The sequence below is a fragment of the Chelon labrosus genome (assembly GCF_963514085.1).
Source record: "Chelon labrosus genome assembly, chromosome: 2".
NCBI classification, from domain to species: Eukaryota; Metazoa; Chordata; class Actinopteri; order Mugiliformes; family Mugilidae; genus Chelon; species Chelon labrosus.
Genome location: NC_140338.1, coordinates 1,818,393 through 1,845,185, shown reverse-complemented (window position 1 = coordinate 1,845,185; position 26,793 = coordinate 1,818,393).

Here is a 26,793-nt window from a genome sequence, read left to right as displayed (position 1 = left end):
GAACAACAGATCTGAATCATGATTTGTTTGTGTTTTATTTCGTGAACTGTTGACTCCTTGTGATCCTGTTAGTTTTACTTCCTGCGTTTGTAATTATTGATTGTTTTCATCTGTGTCTATTCTTTACTTCCCTGTGTCTTTACTCTGGGTGTTTCTACATATGTATTCTTCTCTGTACTTGTGGTCTTTGTGAAATGTCATCAGCCGCTGCCTTAGTACTGTTCCAGTTCAAAGTACCACCCTGGCCAGGTGCAGTCCAAATACCCAGATGTGTACTTTTTCTACCTGTTTTATCGAGGATGCTTCTGTATCATGTCTGAATTACCAAGTACGCAAGTTTGGTTAGTTAGCATAAACACTGTGTGTGTTCTTGTCTGTTAGTCTCACCTGTGTCTCATTATCCCTTTAACACTTATCTATATCTATAGCCCTGTTTCTCCTGCTGTCATTTCCTCTGTCACTGTTCAACCACCAGTTTTCCTGTTTCACTTGTTTGCTGACCTGGACAGGCCAAGTACACATCCGGGTACTTGGGTAGCGAATGATGACTCAAAAACAGACAAGAATGCTCCTTGATAAAAGCAGTGATTCTCTAAGGTCCAGATGTTTTTCTTATGACCAGAACGTTACATCGTATAATCCTTTAATCCTTTACCTTTGTGTGGCTTTTGGTCCAAATCATATTGGGGTCCTTGGATCCTTTGTAACAGCTTGCAGTTGTTCTCTGTGTTGTGTTTCTGGTTATCTTCCTCTTTTGTTGTGACGTATAGTTGGGCTACCTGTTTAAGCACACCACTATCTTTGTTTCCTTTATTACACATCCTGCCTATTTTCATTCATTTGCATACTTTTCTAAAATATAACAGATGCTGGAGTTTATAAAAGTCTTTTTTCTACTTCTCCAGATCCTCCAAAGCTTCCTTCTGTATCAGTGAGTCCATCTGGTGAGATAGTGGAGGGTAGTTCAGTGACTCTGAACTGTAGCAGTGATGCTAACCCAGCAGCTAACTACACCTGGTACAAGGAGAGACAAACACTGATTAATGGATCAGAAGGAGTTTATCATTTCACCTCCACCAGCTCTGAGGACAGAGGGATCTACCTATGCAAGTCTGAGAACCAGTATGGACAGATCACCTCTAGACCTCTGCTCTTAGATGTTAAATGTAAGGAGACAGCTTGTATTTAGACATTAAATGCAAGCGGCACCCTCTCGGATAATACACGGAGTTATATTTCTTTATATATTGTCCTTCAGATCCTCCAAAGCTTCCCTCTGTATCACTGAATCCTTCAACAAAGATAGTGGAGGGTAGTTCAGTGACTCTGACCTGTAGCAGTGATGCTAACCCAGCAGCTAACTACACCTGGTACAAGGAGAATGAAGACTCACCAAAAGCTTCAGGACAGATCTTCACCATCACTGACTTCAAAGCTGAACACAGTGGGAGTTATTACTGTGAAGCCCAGAACAGAATTGGACGTCATAACTCCACCTTACATCTGATTGGTGTAGCAGGTAAAGAAAGATTCAAATATCAGTTTACTGCACCAGAGATTATCAGCAAGTCACTACAGAGAAAACCAGCAGTGATTCTAAAACACTAACATGTCCTGTCAGGATTTTTTAGACAGTTCTTTTTCTTCTGCAGTCATTCTCAGTCAGGACGACCCTCCATCATGTCAGAAGATGATCACACTGACAGACTGATTCACTAACTATATCATCCTGCAGATAGACCTAAACAACCAACCCTGTTAGTGAGACACAAAGACCTCATATCAGTGTTTGTCCATTTGTAGGAAAATCGGCAGTAATACTGAATGTCATCAGGTTAACTTTGGTGGTGCTGATGCTGATTCCTCTGCTTCTTTTGATTCTGTGTATGAGGTAAATCTGTTTAGTTTTTACTTTACTATTCAGACATTTTACTTTTAAATTTGTATTTATTCATTGTCTTATTTCTTGGTTTCTATCCAGGAAGAAGAAACCCTTCAGCTGTGTGACTGAACCAAATGAACCTGTGGAGGCTATAGAGGTGAGAGAGAGAGATCAGAGCATGTGAACAGAACTCACTTTATAATCACGTTTAAATCTTTTTCCTTTGTTTAATGAGTTTAACATCATTGTATGTATTTTAGCAGTGTTATTCTTTGTAGAAATGTTTATTTGCCTTCAACCATTTTCTGATTATTAACCGTATGCTGAACTGCAGATGTAGGACAGTGTTAAAACAAGTGTCTTCTTTCTGTAGATGCTGTGAAACCAGAGACATTCCTCTTCTCATTCAAGTTATTACAACTCTGACTTATCACGGTGTACAAGGGACATGTACATGGAAAATAGTTTCCATATCAATCAGTGACTGTTTCAGAGCTCATCTAACTGATGCCAGTTTTAAAAACCCACCAGGAAATAGCTGCAACCTTCACTTAAATAAATGACTTGGTTGGGTGATTAATGGTCGGCCTCTTCAGGTCTCTTTACCACCCAGAGCATCTCTGTGACGACTGCTGCACAGAGTCATAAATACAAAACCTTGCAAATGTTTGTGCTGCAAATGTTATTTTCAATGTCAAAAGACATCACATTTTCTTGTTACTTATTCAACATATAAATCATTATATAAATTGTATTTTGCATAGTCAAGTGATAAGACTCATAATGCATTTTGTGTCAGACATGGATTTATACCCTCAAGATGCTTAACAAAGCAAACTACAAACTACAATCCGGTACTTTCATACACATCCCAGAGCTTTACCCATAAGATTGAAAGAAAGTCAGGACTGATGGCAATAACAAAGTAAATTTAATGTTACTGACAACATTACGAAAATAGTAATATAACACAGAAAAACAGCTTTACTGAACAACAAATATAAAAGAAGTGGTATAAAAAACAAGAGGAACAAGGAGACATCAGGAGAATAACACTGGAGGGAAAATACTCCAGGTGTGGAAGCATAGCTTAGAAACATGTAGAAACAAAGACAAACTCACAAAGGACCAGAGCAGAGAGAGGTCTTCATTATCTTTATATGGAAAATGAGACACAGGTGAAACTACTGAAGGTGGAGCAAACAATTGTGGGAGGGAAGTAAAACCAACAGAAAGATTCAAGGAGGTCTTCAAAGTAACACAGGAAGTTGAGCTAAAACTCGGGAACAGAAGAAACTATTAGACAAAAAGACTGTATATAAAAAAAAACTCCATAAATATCCAAAACCAAAGCTCAAGAAAAGGTGGAGGCTATCAGAAGTTTCACCAGGAGGCTGATGATGCAAACCCTTCAGGAGCCTGGCAGGGCACAGATGATCAAGGCGCTTTAGAGTCTGGGCTGGAGGCCATCGTCAAAGGTGGTGAACCTCTGGAGGAAGGTGGCGACCCTCTGCTGACTTTGCAGGAGGTTCGTCTTGAGGTTAGTGATGATCGGGAAGACCCTGAGGAGGTAGGCCAGGAGGCTGATGATCCAGGCCTTCCAAGAGCCTGACAGGAGTCCAGGGTTGAAGGCAAAGACATTCTGGATTTCTCTGCTCGGGACCAGCGGCAAAGGTGGAGATGCTCCTGGAGGCCACCAAGGAAGAGAGGGACCTTCTGGAGGCTTGGCAGGAGGTTGGCAGCGAGGGTCCTCCGGGGGTAGCGTAGGGTGAGTTCACTGTGTGAAAATATAAACTGTACATATTGTTCAAACCTCATTTTTACCACAGACTTAAAACTGAAGGATTCACTAAGCTGGGTGATTTTATTTTTTGTTTATTCAACATTCTTCTTCTTGGTCCTTTTCTTCAGCCTTCAAGTCTGAGACGTTCTCATACACAGGACAGGACTTTAACTGATGGGGAGAGATTACAAAATGACACTCAGTGAATGTTATTTAATCATGAACACATCAGCTCACTTTATATTAAGTGGACTTCTTCCAGTGGATTAGAAAGCCATCGTGTTCTCTCTCTCTCACCTCTTCATAATCATTCAGTTCAGCGGCGGCTATGGGGTTAGTTTTCTTTTTTCTGTGTAGAATCAATGACAACAAATACATTCATTCATTCATTCATCTTCTATACCTGTTTAGTCCTGTTAAGGGTCACGGGGGTCTGCTGGAGCCTATCCCAGCTGCCATCGGGCGAGAGGCAGGGGTACACCCTGGACAGGTCGCCAGTCCATCGCAGGGCTAACACAACAAATACATTTATTCAGAAAATTAAAATGGGTGCATACAAACAAGTCAAGCAAGCTTCTGATGGGTTACCCACAGAGTTTCCTATTTAAACCTCAACTTGCCACCAGTTCTTTAGAACTGTTTTACTGCGTCAGCTTGAAGCCATACAACCATGTAGTACTGTAGTCCAACAGGAATGTGCATGGCGAATCAAATCCCAAATGATCCATGAACCAATAAATGACAGGTCTCGGTTGCACTTCGTTTTATTGACCACTAGATTTCCTACTCGAGCACTGTGTCATTGAAGCCTCGAGTAATGAACCATTTTTTGAAGCGTCAAACAAAGCCTCGATCAGCCATCCCTACATAAAAGGCTGAACGGGCCGCTGTATGGTGGATCAAGGAGCAGCTGCTAACTAACACTCTGAGAACAAAGACAGAGAGAGGTTTAGGACACACCTTTATGGATAGGTAAGAGCTGGACATAGAATGATATGGGGCGTGGTCTTGTTCCCAAAAGTTCTAATCACTTCATTTACAAAGTGGCAAGTTTCATCATTATAATGACTAATTGTTAGAAAGAGAAAAATGAATCAGATCAAAACATTGTGTTCATGAAGGTAAAGTTTAAAATCTTTATTCTGAATAATAAAACTCTTCAGAGCTGAAATTCAGCCCTGTGATAGACTGGAGACCTGTCGAGGGTGGACCCCACCTCTCACCCCAAAGACAGCTGGGATGAATTAATGAATGATTAATAAAGTTAGAGATAAAATCCACAACTTCTTGTAAATTGTCGCCCTCTGCTGCAGTGAGAGGGAACTACAACCATGTCCAAACTACAGAGCTTCAACAAAGTGTAATGTCTGATTCTCTGGTGTTAAAGGATGTGCTGTGCACGCTGTGAAATATTTTGCTCTCACTTCAACAAGGATTCATCTTTCTCTGCATCTGTATTTCTCAAAACGAGCTTATTCAGAATAAAGATTTTAAACCTCAGCCATGTTTGGTTCTGACTTATTTCTCACTTTCTTCCAGTTACTTGTTCTAATGATGAAACTTGTCACTGTGTCATAAATTGTTCCACATGAAATGTTCATCATAACACAACCAACAACTGCTTCACTGATTAAAACTCCTCACTTCCTGTTAGAATGGACACAAACATAAAGCAGGCTGTTAAACTCTGTGAAATATTGCTTTTATTTCTGTGTAACTGCAGAGCTGATCACTGATAGAAATACCAGATTCTTTGAGCTTCATCATTCAGTCTTTTTAAAGTGGAAAAGTTTCAGTCATTGATGGAGCAGTGAAGATACCAACTAATATTTATCAAATGTTCCACATGTAGCACTGGTAACCTAATCACTCTGCCATAGTTCATTGTTGGCCAACAGGAATCACAACATGAATCACAGGAAACAGCCAATCAGTCACCTCCATAGCATTGGACCTCCTCACTGTCACTAACAACACCTGAGCCAATCACCTACAGTCTTACCCACCTTGTATCCACCCTGTTCCTTAGTTTGAAGTGAATCCAGCTTCATTTAGACACACAGAGCAGCCACTTGATACCAGGATCACACCACACCACTCAGTACTGGAAAACCTCCACCATAAACCAACTGGAAGCAGGAGACTGGATAATCAAGGAAACTGGACTTTTCCTTCCATATTCACCCCTTGGATTGGTGAGTCAAATCTCATCTTAAACAAGTCTGGAAGCTGTTTAGTATCAAAGCTAACTAATGCTAATGCTAACAGTCCTCCACCACTACCCAACCATTTCTACTGCTGCCCTTGGATTTCTGGATGTGCTAAAGTGCCACTGCTGTGAACCAAATATTTGACTGAACACTGATGAGACAAACTGAGGAAAGATGTGATGAGCGTACATTAACATGGAAAGACTGATGATGAGGATGGTGATGATGATTATAATGATGATGCCTGTTTGCTAGACAGGTGAGGCTTACACCAGCTCTAGCCCTGCGTTATCCTGATATTAATATTACTCATATCTACTGTGTATTATTCAATATGAGTATTCTATTATAAGTGCTACAGACACTTAAATTATAACAGAAGCCTTGGTCAGAGAGGTAGAGTTTAACAGTAGTGGGTACAGAAGGCGCCGTTTGATTTTGTGGCTGCTCTCGTCTGAAGCTTCTGTAAGTACAGGACAGGGGTAAGCTGATTCAAAAAGATGTGAAGTCACTGCCTCCTGCAAGAAGAGGTAGTGAAAGAGAATGTAGATGCACTCTCTGGACACTGATTATCTTCTGTATTCCTTCTGAATCTGTCCTGATGTTGTTAACCTGACCCAGCTGGTTTGTCACTTTTACACCCCAACATTACTAGAACTTTGTTTGACTGTTAGTTTGTAGAGAATTTACAGATTGAGCTGAGGTTGTACATGACTTTACTTACACATGGGACAGTACACAGATTTACTATTAAAATGGATGTTGTGAGGACTAATTTTGTCCAAGAAAACAAGACTTTTTAGATTTTAACAATATAAATATAATATAAACTAAAATTAGATTCAATCTACAGTATTTACAGTATTATACAAATAAAAATATGACCCAACACCTAAACTAGATCATTCATTATCTTAAATGTTGACTTCACTGCTGCACCATGACTCTTTAAGCATCATGTGGACTAGTCACTGATCATGTGATGCCTCCTAGAAGACAGGTGAGGAGCCCAGTGGGTCATTGGTTCATCAAGTGTGTGGAAATACTTCACTAAAGATGAAGCCCATACTACCGTGACATGTCAGTCCTGAAATACAACTAAAGTACTACTGCAGAAAAGTCATGCTAAGGCTAACGCTAGCAGAGGAACGGTCCAAATCCTCTGGACAGCAGTCAGTTAACAACTTCACCAAACGTCCTGTGGTAACAGAGAGAAGGAGGCTGCACATCAACTATCTGATAAAGTTATTAGACCTTTAGCTGCTACACTATCCCATCTAACAACACGCTGTGGAGTACTATTAAATGCTACTGATGGTGCTGAGGTGCTGCCTGTTTTTATACAGGCTATACATATCTGCAGCTCACAGTATGTAGCACATGAGCTGTCTGTTCTCAGCAGATGATTCAGGTCAACTATAGAGATTTATTACTTTCTACTGGGTTTTTATTAGTGACGTCATCAGAGACTAGTCGACTTTAAAAAAATCTGAAATCTACAACCTCTAGTGACCGCTGATCCTCCAGAGGGCCACGGGGGGCTTTAGCCTATCCCAGCTGTTATTGTGCCAACCCTGGACAGGTTACCATTCTATCACACAGATCTAAATTCTCTCAGAGACACAAACAGTCGTCCTGATTGAACAAACCGTCTCATATCATACGGCAGCTGACGCTTCCATTCGTCTACTTCTCGTATTAACTGGTTTCTACATGTTCTGATGAAATGAGAGGTCACGTCGCTGGGGACAGATGTTGTTTCTTTTTTTAGTGATGCAAAACATATTTTGGTCTGAAGGTGACACCAGAGGAAGCAACATGCTGTTTTTAAAGTCTTCCTGTCATCACTTTGAATGCAGTATCACAGCATTAAATACACAACTTCAAATAAGATATCCATTTAAAAGACACCAGACAGTAAACAGGAGAAATGCAAGCACACAACTTTCAAAGATGATAAAGACAAAGAGCGATGCAGACAAAGCATGAATAAATAAATACAAATACAAAAACAGAAGATTAATACTGAGAACAGATATCTAACCAACAATGAAAATGTTGTGATCATTGAATGAATGTATTTTAATCTGGTCCTGGCCGCCTGCAGATCCACGCTGTCTCCACACTCTGTGCTTTTTGTTAACCTTGCTGTACAGGACGTCCTCCACAGCTGCCTGACCACTTGTTCTAGGAAGGTAGTGACAACATTTGAAATAGGATCAATTCAAATACAACTGACGCATGCTACTGGAATATACACTGATCAGCCACAACATTATGACCACCGACATTGACTTCATCTTGTGACAGTTCAATGTTCTGCTGGGAAACTTCTGGACCTGGCATTCATTGGTGTGGATGTTACTTAGAGATGTAGCACCCACCTAGACCAGACCAGGCACCCCCACCCCATAGCAATGACACTCCTTGATGGCAGCAGCCATCCCCAGCAGGATGCAGCCTGACACAGACACACACACAAAAACACTTTAGGAACAACTAAAAAAAAAAACATGAAGAACAGCACAAGGTGTTGACCTGGCCTCCAAATTCACTAGATCCCAAACTGATCAAGTATCTGTGGGATGATCCACAGAGGCCCCTCCCCTCAAAGACCCCCCCCCACTAACAACAGGACACCCTCAGAAGGCCCATGTCCATTCTCTGATGAGTCACCACAATATTAGGAAGGTGGTCATAATGTTATGGCTGATCGGTGCATATTTTTCTTAGATAACACAGCAACATAGCTGCTCACCTGCGGGTGCCGTGTCTGACATCTGCGTAAACACACGCCTCTTCGTATCTGTGCAGATCAGCTGATCTGAAGTTGGAGTAGATGGGGTTTTCCAGGGTTGTAGCAAGCTGTACGCTGGCATAGTGGATTTCATCACTCTGCAGACCACATGGACAGAGAGTACATTATTTTAATTGTATTGCTGATAGCAGACATAATGCATTTCAGTCAGCCAATCAGAGAAGATCAAGGAAACATCCTCATATCAAATGTGGTCTGCAAGGTTCACCTCTGCATGAACGCTAACTGCTTTATTAGGTTCCACAAAGAAGAAGTGGTCTAATGTTGTCAACAAGTGTCTGAATCTTCACTTCTGTCCTAATTGTCTAAATACATGTTTACATGTTTTACCACTTAAGGACCAGGAACCATTCATTAATACACAGGATTAGATGTTACAATCCCTTGTGCCAAGATCCCAGGCAAAACACATTTAGAGGCCCTGTCCAACTAAGAAACCGTAACAAACCTACAGTCATGTGATATGACGCTTAACCTACAATCTAAATAAACTAAGTAAATGCTGCTGGCTTGTAGGCCCACAGAGCAGCAGAAGATAATTCGAACCTTGTGAAATATAAGCTAACCTAATGCTGCTGGCTTGTATGGGCCGCTCAGCAGCTAACCATAGCTACCAAGCAACATGAAGGCATCAGGAACCTGGCCTAAACAACAGCAGTATGCAGCATATCATTGGGGTTTTCTAGTGGGCACCTCCTTTCACCGATGTTTCGTTAAGTTAGGCCCACGACACCTCAAGAAGGCTTAACAGTGAATTCCAGCGTCCTGGAGTCACCCCCCTCCACACTGCCACTGCAGCAGCATTTTTCTCACCATTAATATTAGACAACAACTAATATTTCAATAATTAGCCTAGTCCTTTTATGAACCACGAAACAAGCAAACAAATCTACCGTGATTCGCCCCGTGGAACACATTGGATGCAGTAGGCATATCCAATGGCATTAAGTCACTGTAATTTATTGATAATGAAACAAATGAGAGAAAGTACCTGATTGTGACGCCAGGTGTAACGTCCTTGGGAAAGACTAACCTTACAGCCTGTCAGAATATGGCTTGCATACACAAGTGCACAGTGGGCAGGCAACATCCTCACCTACCCACTGGTTTAGGTTCTGGGGAGTTGGCAGCACATCATAAGTAGCCCCTAACATAAATCTAATCCTGCTAGCCTCCATGCTCCAAAGCTCTCTCCACTTCAACTTCCTTTTCTCCACACTCTCCCAGTTCACCCATTGACCCTGCTTAGCCTGCGACACTGCCTTAGTGCATCTTACTGCTTTCTCTTGTTTCTGTACCTCTTCCACTACCATCTTTCTCCTTTCTACTGCTGAAGCCTTGCTCCCCAGAGGTTTCCCTGCACACAGCCCTAGGCCTTCACTCCCTTGCTGTACATTGCCTATGATATCCCTATGCCTAAGAGCTGCCTGTGCTTGTACTGCCTCTTTTGGGTTCCACTTCCTCCCTGTCTTAACAGTGGGCACTGCACTCCTAACCACTGGATCCTTTGACTGAGTAAGAGTAATTTCCACTTTAGCACACTTAAACTCCTCCGTTTGGCTGGTAACTGGGAGCTCCAATATGCCTTTCCCATACAAGGCTGTGCCACTTAAGTAGTGTGGGACACCGAGCCATTTTCTGATAGATTAATTAATCATCCTTTCTAACTTTTCTACCTTTGACAGGGCAACCTCATACACTGTTAGCGGCCACATTAGCCGGGGCAGTAAACCAAATTGCAAGCACCATAATTTTAACTTCCCTGGTAGCCCTGACCGGTCTATACTTGAAATGCCTTGAATAATTTCCTGCCTCAACCCTTCAAACTGCGCCTTATCACTGAGACTTGCATCATACCATCTTCCCAAACTCTTCACTGGCTTCTCCAGCACCGTGGGAACCACCTCATTATTTATAACAAACTTCTTATCTACTACCTTTCCTTTGGAAATACTCCTAGATTAAATAGGCTTCTCTTTCATCCTAGCCCACTGCAGGTTGCTGTTTAGCTTATCCAGCAATTTTCTGGTACAAGGAGCGGTTGACGTTGTAGTCGTCATGTCGTCCATGTAGGCCCTAATCGTGGGGAGGCGATGCCCTCCCTGCAGCCTTTCTCCACCTACCACCCATTTTGAAGCCCTAATAATGACCTCCATTGTCATTGTAAAGGCTAGTGGAGAGATTGTACACCCTGCCATGATGCCTACCTCCAGCTGCTGCCATGCTGTAGAGTACTCTGCTATGGTAAAGCAGAGTTGAATGTCTAAAAAGTAGGCTTTGACTAAGTTTTTTATACTACCTGGAACTCTAAAGAAGAAAAATGCTTCCATATATGATAACTTCATTGATCTTGATTTTCTACATGAAAATCCTCTTCTTATGTCCTACAGTAACACTCTAAGGTTGAAATTTACAATTTATCAGTATTTCAACGAGTGCCCTATAAAGGGTTAACTTGGGTAAAGACCAGTTGTTTTTGTATGTGAAACATTTTCTCACCTAACTGTTGCAAACATTGCAAAAGCTCACATGAGTTTCCCTTCCTCTTATCGTGAACTTAGAATGTAGAAAATAGATGCAAAGATACCGTTCCAGTAAAACAGATGTTATGAAACGTGTGTGTTTATTTATTTAAGAACATTAATCATTTATTCATATCAGTGAGTTGTTAAAGTCAGTTCCTCCTTGTTTCCAGTATCTGGAAGCTTGGAGGAATTTTAGCCCATTCCTCAGAACAGAACCACTTCAGTTCTGAGATGTTGGTGGGTTTCCTCACATCAACTGCTTGCTTCAGGTCCTTCCACAACATTTCTATTGGATTAAGGTCAGGACTTTGACTTGGCCATTCCTAAACATTCATCTTGTTCTTCTTTAACCATTCTTTTGTACAGTTGGGGACCAAATTATTACCCCCCTATGAAATCAGTTTAGACTTGTGAAAGAGAATTGTTGTTGATGCTCACAAAGTAGGAGAAGGATGCACAAAGTTATCACAGCATTTCCAAGTGTCCAGAAGTGGAGTGAGAAACATCATCAAGAAAATCAAAGAGAGCCACAGTGTACAGAACAAACCTGACAGAGGTAGGAAGAGAAAAAAAAGTGAAAAGACCCTGGAGAGAAAACTAGTGAGAGATGTGTCTAAAGACCCCAGAACAACCGCCAAGACACCAGTGAATGACTTGTCATGTCGGGAATTGTAGTCTCAAAGAAGACAATCACTAGAGCTCTGTGACTGAGGTTGCAGACCAAGAAAAACTCCACTTCTGCAGAAGAGAGACCTTAAAGCTTGTGTTCTTGGGCTTGTTGTCTTGCTGCACTACCCAGTTTCTCTCTTTTATCTTTTTTGGTGGATTGTAACAGTCGTCTTCAATCTGTCTGAGTGTGGATTATTTGTGGGTTCCAAACTCTTTAGAGATGGTTCTGGAACCCTTTTCCAGCCTGATGAGCAACAACAACTCTTTCTCTGAGCTCCTCAGAAAGCTCCTTTGTCCGTTGCCATCATACACTTCCACAAACATGTGTTGTGAAGATCAGACTGAGACAAATCACTGATTTATTGAAACTAAACCAGGAACTGAACCACACCTGAGTTTCATTACGTTGATGGAAACACTTCTGAATACATGGACTTGTAATCTTAGAGGTGCACCTCTCTGATATGTAATATCGTCTCATTTTCCTGAATAACTAAGTACACAAGGATAATATTTTAGTTTCATTTGTTAAATTGGGTTCTCTTTGTCTACTTTCAGGACTGAAATTCTGAATCGTGCAAAAACCTTTAAGTGCCACTACACGTATACCAAGCCATGTCCAGCCAGGACTTAGACTAAACCGTGACTTAACATAGGTACACATAGAACAGCATGGAAGAAGGAAGGTGAAATTAGGATGTTAATGAATAATTTGATTGATTTTGAGCTGATAGGTGACTCTGAAGGCAGTGCTGCACATATTGGTCTGTACTTGAATTATTTAACTCTCACCTCTTCTCTGCCGTCCGTTGTCTGTTCAGTCTCCGATTTGTGTTTAGAGTTCATCACTCTTCTGATTAGAAAAAATAAATAAATACAAAATAAATGAAGTTAATTTAACTTAAGTTTGGGATCTAGGCTACACCCCATATCATTCTATTTCCCCTCCTTTGTCCGTTGCCATGATACACTTCCACAAACATGTGTTGTGAAGATCAGACTGAGACAAATCCCTGATTTATTTAAACTAAACCAGGAACTGAACCACACCTGAGTCTCATTACATTGATGGAAACACTTCTGAACACATGGACTCTGATTTGGCTTTTAAGTTAACTTTTTTATCCCTTCGCATCCCCTCCGACCGTGTTCATCCCATCCGCTTCAACCCTTTTCATTCCATCCCCTCAACCCCCTTTCATCTCTTTTCATCCCATCCCCTCGACACCTATCATCCCTTTTCATCCTTATCCCTCCACCCTTTTTCATCCCTTTTCATCCCATCCACTTGATCTCTTTTCATTTCATTCCCTCAACCAGTTTCATCCCACCCTCTCTGACCCTTTCCATCTCCAGGCATGCAAACTGGTCAGGGGTCAAAAAGGTGAGAAGAGTGCGCGAAGAGGGAAATGGCCACGAACCCCCCCCCCCCCCCCCCCCCCCCCCGCTTGGTAAACAGAGATTTACAAAGACAACAGACTACAAATTCACTAATTTTTAACAAAAAAAAAAACTTTTGAGCCATTGAGCCTGAACAGCTCAATGGCTGTTTTTCCTCGGGCCTGAAGGGCATATTTCACTGTCTGAATGGAGTTGAATGTGCCAATTTTCATGTTTCCACTTCTTCCGTCAATAATCTCATTCATGAGACTGAACGAGGATTCAACTCTGGGGCTGTGAAAAACAGAGAGATTTCCGGCGTCTGAACGTCTTCTTTTGCTTCTCCCTTGTCGAAGACTGAATTAATGAATTGCTGTAACGTACTGCGGTATTGATCGGTGACGTGCATAGCGCTTGCAAGTGGCGGGTAAAGTCTGTGCATGTTTAATAAACACATAGGGGCTACGCATGGGGCTCTGACAACACATTTCAATATGTGTTCGCGTCTGTAAATAAAGTCAGCGGTTATATATACCGTATTTCCTCTAATACAGGCCCGGGCCTTTATTTTACTCAAGCGCATAGCGGTCCAGGCCTTTATTGGAAGGAGGCCAGAATTAGAGGCAGGCCTTAATTTCTATTTGAGCAAAACGAACTACGAGTAGAATTAATAAAAACAAGATTTTGTGTCTATTTGAACCTATAAAATACTAGGTTCATTTATTGAAAACGTACAGTTACCATAACATGGTATGCATACAGAACATTAACAACAAATGAGCGGCGCAACGCGGTCGGAGCGCACTGAGGACAGTGAGTCCGCTGCCGGTCGGCAGTCGCGCCGGGAGCGAGTGGGCCCCGTCCCTCCCCGCAGGGAGAGAGGGCGCAGTGAGCACTGATTCCACGACCCCAGGGAAGCGGTGAGGTGAGATGCGGGGGGTCGCTGTAAAGCTCGCGGCCGGAGCCGACGAGCCACCTTCGCCCCGAGCACTTACAGGCCGCGCACCGCCACGGAGGAAATGCGCCCGGCGGGGGCCGGCCGACGCCGGGGAGAGGTCCCGCTGAGGGGATCCTCCCACACCGTGCCGCCGAAACCCTGACCCGCCGAGATGGTTCTAATAATAGCCCCGGCCGCTATTAGAGACCGGCCTTTATTTACCTCCGCTGACAGCGAGACCGGCCAATGTTGGAGATAATGCTGGAGTAAAAATACCCCAATTTTATAACTCAAGGTGAAAGCCACAATATTAACATCACTACACTAACCCCCCCCCTAAGCATACCGAGTCCCTTTGGTGCTAAATGGTGTAAACAGTCAACTTCACAATCAAACCAAAACCAACATTACTAAACTGGACCAAAACACATTATCTAAGTATCCTGATAACGAGCTGGGGGGTGTATCACTCGCCACATTGGCGTTCTTCTTGCTGGAGGTCCTTGGCTGACCCCCTCTGACCCCAAGGTATGTATCTCCTCCGGGTGGAGGCACAGCACGGCCTGCCTATGTCTGCGAGCTGCAATCCAGCATTTGCCTTCCATGGCGGGCGGCCTAGGAGGGTCAACCCGTTTCATTCAGTTCATTGTCACTACTGTGCTCAGTACACAGAGGCTGTAGTGCATCGGGGCCTTGCTCCATGGGTGTGACTGGGTTCTGGCACTGAGGGAGAACTTTGTGTCTCTGTCACTTGATCCATGCAGGAATCACATCACCTGCATACAGCTTCAGCCGGTCATGGTGCATGACTTTTCTTTCACGCTGGGTCAGGATCTCATATCGCACTGGACTGCAGCTTGCCGTAACTATATATGGACCTTTCCACGGGGCTTGTAACTTGGGGCTGAAACCTTTCTTCTTCGTGCTGTCTCTTACATTGACTAGGTCTCCAACATTGTAGCTGTGCTGCTGAGCTCTTAAGTCATGCAACCTCTTCTGTCTTTGTTGAGCTGCTTTGAGGTGCTGCCGAGCCATCTCATGGACATCGTTAAGGCTCTTTTCCAGTTCCTGTACATGATCGAGGGGTTCCTTTCCACCCTGCTTCAGTTCTGCCACTCCCAGCCAGAGGTCCTGAGGCTGATGGACTTCTCTTTCCAGCATTATCATGTTAGGTGTAAATCCAGTACTTGAATTCTGCACACTGCAGTACACTGCTGTTAGTAGGGGTAAGCGTTCATCCCAGTTTTTCTGGCTTTGATCCACGTAGCAGTGGATCATCTGGAGAAGTGTGCGGTTAAATCGTTCCACCTGTCCATTTGAAGAAGGATCTCTCAAAGTTACGTCCCTGGTCAGTGTGTGACTCTAACGGGGCTCCAAAGCGTGTAATAAAGTGGTTGACTAGAGTCTTGACTGTTGTTTCAGCTCCTTGATCTGGGATTGGGAATGCCTCCACCCATCTAGTAAACTGATCCATAATGACCAGGATGTACTGTTCCCAGAGGATGAGATGGGGAATGGGCCCAATACATCAAGATGCAACCGGTCCATAGGTGCTCCAGCCTGGTAAGTCTGCAGCCTGGCTCTTTGTGTGGGACTTCTTGATTTTTGAGTTTTGCACTGAGGTCACCTTTTAATGTACTTGCTTAGATTACCACCAACACCATACCAATGGTAACTTTGCCGGACACGTTGCAGAGTCGTTGCCTGTCCTAGACGCCCAGACTGTGGAGGGTTATGACAAGCCTGCATAACTTCAGTTTGCAATGACATGGGGACCAGTAACAGCAAGGATGGATTACTTCTGTCAGCATTCTCCCAGCGGTAATGTAAAACTCCCTAGTGAAGTTCAATTTGAGGCCAACAGAGCCAGTACTTCCTCACTGCTGGGCTTTCCACTGTTACCTGCTCTCTGGTTGGAAGAACTCTATATTCCTTCCAGTCATGTAGGATAGAAAGCACTGGATCATCCTTTTGTGCAGACGCCAACTGTTGGCAGGTCAGAGGTTGCAGCCAATTAACTGTGGAGGTATGGTGGTCAGCGTCGACTTGCTGCTGCAGTTCTGTGCCATTCCCGGAGTCCCGTATGGTTTTACATCCAAAATTCTGCTGCACGTCTGCTCACCCACACCCGCTCCCGTGATCACATCACTCCTGTCCTCCAGAAACTCCACTGGCTCCCAGTTCCACAGCGTATTCAGTTCAAAATCCTCCTCCTCACACACAAAGCCCTCCATAACCAGGCCCCTTCCTATCTCACTGACCTGCTCCATCGCCACAATCGATCCCGCAGCCTCCGTTCATGTGACGCAAACCTCCTTACTCCACCACTCAAGACCAAGCATCGAACCTGGGGCGACAGAGCCTTCTCTGCAGCTGCCTCCTCCCTCTGGAACTCTCTCCCCAAACACATCCGCGAGTGTACCGACCTTCCTACCTTCAAATCTCTGACAAAAACACACCTTTTTAAAATTGCTTTTAATGTTTAGCTCAGTTTATTGTGTTTTTGATGTTATATTTCACATTGTTTTGCTAATTTGATGTCCTTTTTATGTAAAGTGTCTTTGAGTATCTTGAAAAGCGCTTTTAAATAAAATGTATTATTATTATTATTATCTGCCTGATGACCAGAGGCACCATGTCATCCACATCCTCTTCAAATCTCGCCCACTGCTTGTGCAGTCTTTGGCCGTGGGAACATCCTTGACAGGGAAGTTCTGTCGCCTCCTTTCCTGCTTGATAGCAGTCACAGTCTGTTGTACCCTCTGTGCTGCACCTAGACAGTGCGTCTGCATTAGCATGTTGCCGCCCAGCACGATGTTCAATATCAAAGTCATACTGGCTGAGCTCCTTGAGCCAGCGAGCTAACTGGCCTTCCGGGTGCTTAAAGCGAAACAGCCAAGTCAGACTGTTGTGATCTGTTTGGAGGAGGAACTTCCTGCCAAGGAGAAGGTGGCGGAACTGCCTTGTGAATCTCACAATGGGCAGCAGCTCCTGGCTGGCCATTGTGCAGTATCTCTGCTGTGCAGGGGTGAGGTGACTGCTAGCATAGGAGATAACTCTCTCCTCCCCCGACTGAAACTGCGACAGCACTGCACCAATACTGTGGTTAGAGGCATCGGTGTCGAGGATGTAACAGCCTGTGGTTGTCGGATAAGCCAGAACAGGAGCAGTTTCTCTTTGAGCTGCAGAAAGGCACTCTGCTGAGGTTCACCCCACTGGAACTCTGCTGCCTTTTTAAGGATATTGTTCAGGGGGCTAGCCAGCTCAGCAAATGCAGGAACAAAGCGGTGGTAGCAGTTGCAGAGCCCTAAAAAGCTTGCAGTTGCTGAGTGTAGTGCCGATAGTCGACACACCAACGGACTCCACCATCCTTCTTCCTTACGAGGACTACTGGGGCTGCCCACTCAGAAGAAGATGGTACAACTACTCCTGCCTCGAGCATTTCTTTGAGGTGCTGCTCCTCTTCACCCTGGAAACCCAACGGTGACCGGCAGACTGGTAGGTGTACTGGTCTGGCAGTCCCAGTGTCGATCTTATGGGTAACAGCAGAGATGACTTAGATCTGTGTCACTGGTTGCAAAAAGAGTCTCGTACTGGAAGAGGAGCTCGATCAGTGCCGCCTGCTGTTCTGCACTGAGAGCCTCACTTGATGACAGGTACAAGGCTCGCAGGTGCTCCGGTAGGTCAAGTGCATTTCCTGTCACTCTTCCAACCATCGGCCTAGCATTTTCACTGCTCTCTTCCTCCGACATATCCTCCAGCCGGTCACATTCCGAGTCACACATGATAAGAGGATCATCAGGAAATGTTTCAACCAAGATGCCAACGCAAACACCACGGGGCAGGGCTGCTTTGGCATTTGAGAAATTACAGAGCCGGACAGGAACTCTGGGGTTCATGTAGATGGCAACACTTTCTGATGAGACAGTCTCAGTTATGTCGAGAGGCTCTAGAACTGCTGGGAGACCAGGTTTCGGGTTTTCAACTTTGCCCCATACAAGGCACTCACTTTCAGGTGGTAGGGTGACGTTGTCTTCCAGGACCACACGTGCCACGGAGTAGTCTTCCCCATTTCCTTCAATGACCCAGGAGGGCACTGGCTCATTGCCAACAAACACCCTGCGTCCAGCGAGGAAAGTCATGTCAGCAGCTTGCATAGCATCCAGGCCCAGGAGAAAGAGTCATGAATGTGGCTGACAGAGACTTCCTAGTTGAATTTTCGGCTGTCAATTCCCAGGGTCACCTCCACTTTACCCCTGGCAGACATTTTGCTTCCAACTCCAGCATTTTGAAGGGAGGTCTCACTGAGAGGCTTCTGTGTCTCAATTTGGAGCATGTTATACACTTCTTCAGATATCACTGTGGCTTCTGCGCCAGTATCAACAACTGCTTTAAAGGGCTGGCCATTCACTGTCACTTCAATCTGCAAGCTGGGGCCTCTTTTGGTTGTGCGTCCTAGTTGCGGGGGAAGAGGTTGATCCTCTGTGGTCAGACGTCCCTTGACAGTGTCTGGCTTGCCTTTTAGGCTGAGGTCCTTAGAGCGAGTTGGACTTGGTGACCTTGAACATTCTCTCATAATGTGTCCCACTTCCCCACAGCGGAAACAAGCGATTCTGCTTGCTTGATTTGGGCTGGGTGATCGCATCCTAAAACTTTGTGAAGGCAGTTGCTGTGCTGGCCTCCTTCCACGGTCTTCGTGTTGTTCTATCGCCATATGGAACAGAACGTTCCGTGAACCCTACACCCCCACAGGCTTTAGCCACAGGCTGCAGTTGCTCCAACTTTAGATGCAGCTGGTCCACTCTGTCCATCAGCATTTTGAATTGTTCCTCTGTGACGTACTTTGGGCTCTGTAGGCATCGGGAGACAGGGAAGAGCTCCTCAGGGCCAGCATCTTCTCCATCTGCCCAGGAGATACATCTGGCCCTCCCTGTCCTCATCTCCGTTTCACGGCCCTAGGTTGCTCTAAAATTATGTTTGTGGGCCTTAGCTTGCTTCTGTGCCTCAGCCAGTGAGTGTGGGTCGCGGTTCATTACTTCATAAGCTACTTTTTGGTTCCTCAATCCTTTTAAAAAGGCATCAGTAGCAAGTTGATCCTGCAGTAGTAGGTCTGTTCCAGGATAAGCCAGACTCACCAGACGTCACACCTCCTCAGCAAACTCTGCTGGAGATTCTTTTCCTTGACGCAGCTCTCCCAGCTTCCTGCGAACAGTTGTGTGGGGATCTTTTACTCCAAACCGTTGTGTGAGCTGCTCCTTGAGGAGTGTATAGTCTTCACAGATATGTTCTGGCAGGGAGCAGACATAGCGGATAAAAAATTCTACGAAGGCACTCATGAAGTCTATCAACTCGCTCTGCACCAGTCCATCCATACTTGCGTGCTTGGCGCTCAAAAGGCAACAGAAACGAGTCCCAGTCCTCTTTGCCATCATATGTTGCTAGTTTGACCTTGCAAGCTTCATTGGGCAGTTGTTGCACCATGTCCTGTCTATTTCCACTGTTGCCAGTGGTGCCATATGTGTCATGTGAAGTCATGTGTGCTGGGGCAGGACGTTGAGGCAATCGCTCCTCTCTGGGTCTCGTCGCTGGGTCGTGAAGGCTGGGGATGTTAAAGGGGCCTGGATTGCATGACCTCTGCCGAATTACCTCCAACTCTGATGCAAAAGGTGTGTCTGCTTGAGTGCTGGGGTGGTCTTGGGTCACTTGAGATGACGACTGCGGGGGGACTGCACCAGTATACTGGCCCAAGTTGCTAGGTATAGCTCTAGTTGTTGAGTTTTGCTCTGCCGCCACATGCTGCAGGATTGGTGTCACAAGCAGTTGAAGTTGCTGAGGCTGGTGGTCCAATAGCGTTTTCAGCCAGGGTGGTGGCCCTGAATCTGGGGGCGCTGCTGTAGCTCCAAGCGATTCCTCACCTCCATTATTTTCTCTCTGTGGGTTTCTCTTCTCTTCTTTTTGATTTATAAATTTCTTCTTTTTAGGCTTTTCAGTTTTCTTTTAAAAGTTCTTCACTCTTTAGTTTACTGTACTCTAATTGCCTCACTTTTTTGCAGTGTGGAAATCTTTACTTGATTTAAGTTTTTAATAACGTCTTCACTTAATTTCCACTTTTTACAGTGTAGACTTCTTGGCCGCTTGCCAGCTTCTGGACGCACCATAACGCAGATCCCGGTGGTTTGTACCGTACTTGCTAGCCACACTTTTTTTTCCTCCTTTTCCTTTTTGCCTCTTGTCTTTGATAATTCTCTACCTTGTCGCGCTTGAGTGATTCATCCAACCTGAAGGTCCGCTTCTCCCGGTCTTTAACTCCCGTCCAGCTGGCTCGAGATCCCACTTCTGACACCAGTTGTTAGCTCCGGCTAATAGGAGATGCGGGTGTCTGCGTGCGGGAGGAAGGACCACTCTTGAGACGAATATCTCGCTTTAGTCGCTTTCCTGGAGTTTGGCAGCAAACACAGGTAAGTAATATTAACAGCCGAACGCTCTAGCTCCAGTGCAGACAGACGTAAGTCCGCACCAAAGCAGGCAAGCGATCATAAACACAGGCTGTATCATCAGAACTCTACAAAAGCGGAACAGGAACTATATATCCGTTACGTAGTTCCGGGAGGAATTAATACGAAATTCTATTATAAAACATAAAAATACCCCAATTTGATAACTCAAGGTGAAAGCCACAATATTAACATCACTACAATATTCCTTTACCTCCTTGCTTGACTGTTGTTCCACAGTGAGTCTTGTATACTGAAGCTGACTATTTGACAGTAATACTGTAAAGGTTTTCTTTTCTCAACTATTGTTTTCTGACATTTTGTCCCTTTGGAAAAACTTTACTCTTTCATTGACTTTATAAACTAATGTATGACAGTGCCAGCAGTGTCTCTAGGACCCTGATGTTGGAATTTCTTTTAAAGCTACTGCTGACATAACTATGTTTGAGAAAATGTGAGAAACTGCTCACCTGAAGCACAGTAGGAGAGAGAGGAGTATGGCGATCAGCAAAACAGCAGCGACTGATAGAGCAACTGGAAACTTCCATGAATCTGGAAAAAAACGATGAAACATTGAATTATTGGGTCAGGGAATGAGAAATGGGGGGGGGGGGAAAGTTTGGAGATATGGAGATAAGGACGTAAGGATCTTACTTGCTACACCAATCAGATGTAAGGTGGAGTTATGACGTCCTCTTCTGTTCTGGGCTTCACAGTAATAACTCCCACTGTGTTCAGCTTTGAAGTCAGTGATGGTGAAGATCTGTCCTGAAGCTTTTGGTGAGTCTTCATTCTCCTTGTACCAGGTGTAGTTAGCTGCTGGGTTAGCATCACTGCTACAGGTCAGAGTCACTGAACTACCCTCCACTATCTTTGTTGAAGGACTCACTGATACAGAGGGAAGCTTTGGAGGATCTGGAGGACAATATGTGTTAGCATGTATAAAATATAGGGACTCATAGTAGTTAGTAAATGGTATTTTTAAAGTTCCAATGTGTAAAAAACTGAGAGTATTTTAGCTCTGACCACAGAGCTTCTTCATAACGTCGCTAAAGTAAAAGTCAGTGTCTGACTCATCTGGGCTTTAACCAATGATCACATGAGTAGAAACTGATTGTTGCCTAGAAAATAAATCACTGCCCCACTATTGTTGTTGTTCACCATCTAAACAACCATAAATGATTAATATTCAAATGATTTGTACTCACACTGCACATCTAAAGAGAGAGTTGGAGAGGTGTTTTGTCCATACTGATTCTCAGACTTGCAGTAGAAGATCCCTCTGTCCTCAGAGCTGATGGAGGTGAAATGATAAACTCCTCCTGGTCCCAGAGGAAGTATTTGGTTCTCCTTGTACCAGGTGTAGTTAGCTGCTGGGTTAGCATCACTGCTACAGGTCAGAGTCACTGAACTACCCTCCACTATCTTCGTTGAAGGACTCAATGATACAGAGGGAAGCTTTGGAGGATCTGGAGGACAATATGTGTTAGCATGTAGAAAATATAGGGACTCATATTAGTTGGTCAATGGTATTTTTAAAGGTCCTATGAGTAAAAAACTGAGGTTGTTGTAGCATAAATTGACTGTTGACAGAGTTTCTTGATAACATCAATAAAATAAAATTCAGTGTCTGACTCATCTGGGCTTTAACCAATGATCACATGAGTAGAAACTGATTGTTGCCTCGAAAATAAATCGCTGCCCCACTATTGTCATTTATCACCATCTCAGCAACCATAAATGATTAATATTCAAATGATTTGTACTCACACTGCACATCTAAGAAGGGAGTTGAAGAGGTGATCTGTCCATACTGGTTCTCAGACTTGCAGTAGTAGATCCCTCTGTCCTCAGAGCTGATGGAGGTGAAATGATAAACTCCTTCTGATCCATTAATCAGTGTTTGGTTCTCCTTGTACCAGGTGTAGTTAGCTGCTGGGTTAGCATCACTGCTACAGGTCAGAGTCACTGAACTACCCTCCACTATCTCATCAGAGGAACTCACTGATGCAGAGGGAAGCTTTGGAGGATCTGGAGGACAATACAGAGAGAATCTGCTCAGTCATTTTTATCACAGTCTGAACTCCAACCGTATCATCTTCAACTTTTAAATCCAACTGACAACAGATCAGCTGATGTTTACTTACACTGGACGTCTATGAATACAGACACAGTCTGTTGATCCTCAGACTTGCAGTAGTAGATCCCTCTGTCCTCAGAGCTGATGGAGGTGAAATGATAAATACCTCCTGGTCCCAGAGGAAGTGTTTGGTTCTCCTTGTACCAGGTGTAGTTAGCTGCTGGGTTAGCATCACTGCCACAGGTCAGAGTCACTGAACTACCCTCCACTATCTCACCAGATGGACTCAATGATACAGAGGGATGCTTTGAAGGATCTGGAGATTGATGGAGATTATTATGTTGTTATAAAGTGATGCTTTTCCTGCAGAGGAACATCAAAAACAGTTGAACCGACAAACATTAAAGCAGATGTGATGTTAATTATGAAGGGATGCATTTCACCTTCTTCCTTTACAGATATATATGAAGATCAGTGTCTGTCTTCACTGAAGTAAAACACCAACAATATCTGTACAGTATGATACACTGTCTAGTAGAGGTATGACAGCCAGAGTGAAGTAAACTCACAGACTGAAGGAGAGCGGTAATCCTCATGTCCACTGAAAGCACAGGAGACGGTGTCTCCAGGAGAAAAGTTGTCTGTCAAAGTAGAAGTTTGCTGTGTCCTGATTTTCTGTCCGTTCTCGAACCAGACGTAAAGACGACCAGCTGGACGGCAGCTGCTGAGACACTTGAGCTCTGCCTCAGTATGAGACTGATGGACTGATATTATTCTGGTCACCTGCACCTGCAGAGCTGCACATGACAACACAACAGTAATGTCAAATCTGTTTAAATACTCAATGCACTAATACATCCACCTACACAGTTAGTGTTCATCAGTACCTGTGACAGTCAGAGTTGTTCCAGGTAAAACACTTCTCCATTCAAACAATACTGTCTTGAATTTGAAGTGATACTCAGATGAATCAGTCTCTCTCAGGTTAGTGATTCTCAGAGTGGATCTTCCTCTCTGTGATTGAAGGACCTGAACACGACCTGAATACTGAGAGTCTTTACTCAGGTCCTTAGGGGGTGAGGGATCCTTCCTCTGACGACTACGATCAGGACTGAACCAGAATTTTGACTCAACATATTGATCAAAATGACTGTATGTGGAGGAAATGTCCACTGATGAGCCTTTAGGAGCACAGAGGCTTCTGGCAGTGTAATTCACTTTGTTACAGGTTGGTTTAAGGACACCTGAAACAAGAAGAAGAAGAAGAAGAAAAAGTTTTGAACAACATTTAAATCTAACCCTGCAGAGACCAAAGAAGAGAACAGGAAGAGAAAGTGTGGTTTTCTGAAACATAGACACTGATGGTTCATTCAGAGATGACACTGAGTTAGTGGAAGACTGAAATAAACTCACATTGTGGAGGAGAGGGAAACTTCTCAAATCCTTTAACAGCACAGGAAACACTGTCTCCATATCCAAAGTATTCTTTAATTAAATCAGTGTCTTTGTCCATGTTCAGTCCATTCTTGTACCAGACGTAGGAATGATCAGACAGACGACACCTGCTCTGACACTTCACCTCTGCCCAGCCAGAATTCCATTTTGATGTCTTCTCAACCTCTACATGGAGAACTGAAGTGAAGAGAGAAATGTCATTTTAACTGTTATCACCCATTAAATAAACACATTCATCAATAGTCCAGTAACAGCAGTTCCATGTTTCACATTTGACATATCTGGAGGAGAAATTCTAACCTGAGACAGTCAGAGTGACTCCAGGTGAACCAGTATATTTCCCTCCTGGTTGGTTTGTTGTGAATCTGAACTTGTACTCAGCTGAGTCTCTCTCTCTCAGGTCTGAGATTCTCAGAGTGCACCTGTTCTCATCACAGTGATACTGAACGCGACCTGAAAACTCTGCGTCTGTCATCAGATCCACAGGTTCACCACCTTCCATTTTAGTGAACCACATAGCTTTTTCAACCACAGTGACCTTCTCATTTATTCTGGATGGGTACGTGTAGCTGCAGCTTATTTCCACTGTTGATCCTTCTACAGCACAGATCTGAGTAGAAGTGTAAGTCACTCCATGATCACTCTGACCAAGTACCACTGGAACACAGAGAACATCAGAGACCACAATGAATTGTTCTGCTTTAAAAAGATGATTTCTACAGTTAATCTGTACGTGAGCTGAGGCAGGACGTCCCACTCTCTGAGGATGCAGTGAAGGAACAGTGATGTATTTAACATGAGAGACATGAGACAGTTGAACTGAAGAGGAGAAACAGAAGAGGACAAGTTCTTAGAAAAAGAGAAGTGACACAAAAAGAGAAGTAGTTTTTTATATAGCTGTGTCAAGTACATTGTGAACCTCTGCCACACAGTTCAGCCAGGAAGACTCGGGAAACAACGATGTGCATAAGAATTAATTATTTAATCCATATAATTCAATACAATTCATTTCAATTCAATTTTATCTAGCGTCGATAACAATACGAATCGTCTCAAGACGCTTTACGAAAACCCGGCCTGAAACCCCCAGAGCAAGCCTGAAGGCAACTGTGGCGAGGAAAAACTCCCTTTTAACAGGAAGAAACCTCGAGCAGAACCCAGCTCATATGGAGGGACCCATCTGCCTAAGGCCAGCCGGGTACAGACAAGAGAACATCAGAGAGAGAAGGATTTACAGACATAACAGTTGGCAATATGGAAAGTCTTTGGCGCAGGCCCCGTCCTCGGTCCAGGTTTCGAAGCGATCGGACCCTGCAGATCCTGCCGGAGTGAGACGGCAGGGGCGGAGCCTACCCCCGGACGGTTAGACGGGGACCGGACTGGTGGTGGTTGGGGAGGGAGGAGGGAACGTCGAAAATCGATACCTGAAAGCAGCCAGACAGGTGCGTGACACGGTTCATTATAAAGACAGGCGGGGCTGCCGATTGGTTAAGGGTAATGAATGAATAAGTGACGTATTGGAGTCTTCCCAGCAGAACTACGCGGACGCTTACATTTCAGCCAGGAAGACTCGGGAAACAACGATGTGCATAAGAATTAATTATTTAATCCATATAATTCAATACAATTCATTTCAATTCAATTTTATCTAGCGTCGATAACAATACGAATCGTCTCAAGACGCTTTACGAAAACCCGGCCTGAAACCCCCAGAGCAAGCCTGAAGGCAACTGTGGCGAGGAAAAACTCCCTTTTAACAGGAAGAAACCTCGAGCAGAACCCAGCTCATATGGAGGGACCCATCTGCCTAAGGCCAGCCGGGTACAGACAAGAGAACATCAGAGAGAGAAGGATTTACAGACATAACAGTTGGCAATATGGAAAGTCTTTGGCGCAGGCCCCGTCCTCGGTCCAGGTTTCGAAGCGATCGGACCCTGCAGATCCTGCCGGAGTGAGACGGCAGGGGCGGAGCCTACCCCCAAAGAATAAAAGTGGAAAATACGTACCAGGCACTTCTCAAGATCATGTCCGCTGGAATAGAGCATAACATATTCTAATTAGTAATTTACGGGATGCATAAAGCTTTGCACCTGGGATGGGTTGACATGACACCGCGTGGTTGACAGGGTGATGTTAATTACTTAATTGAGGTCCAGAGAGGTCAGGTGCAATATAAGATATTTTGTAAATAGGAGAGTGAAGTGAATTGGCCATTATGAGCCGATCATGGCTTATAGGCCTTCTTAGGTGCGATGTTGAGGTGAACGGAAGCTTGATTCGATGATGAAGTAATGAAAACAAAGACACATGATTAACGATGACGCATGATTGCGATGACCATGACATATTATTGACTATGATGATGACTCATGATTACGATGATGATGACATATTATTGACTATGGTGATGACTCATGATTGACGATGACGAATGAAACGTGACACGAAGACACGTGATTGCGAAAAGCATGTGCTTGACGATGATTCGATGTAGCATATTCAGGAGGATAAACAGATACGATGATGAAGAAACGAAGAGTCTGGGATTTATCATTTAAAA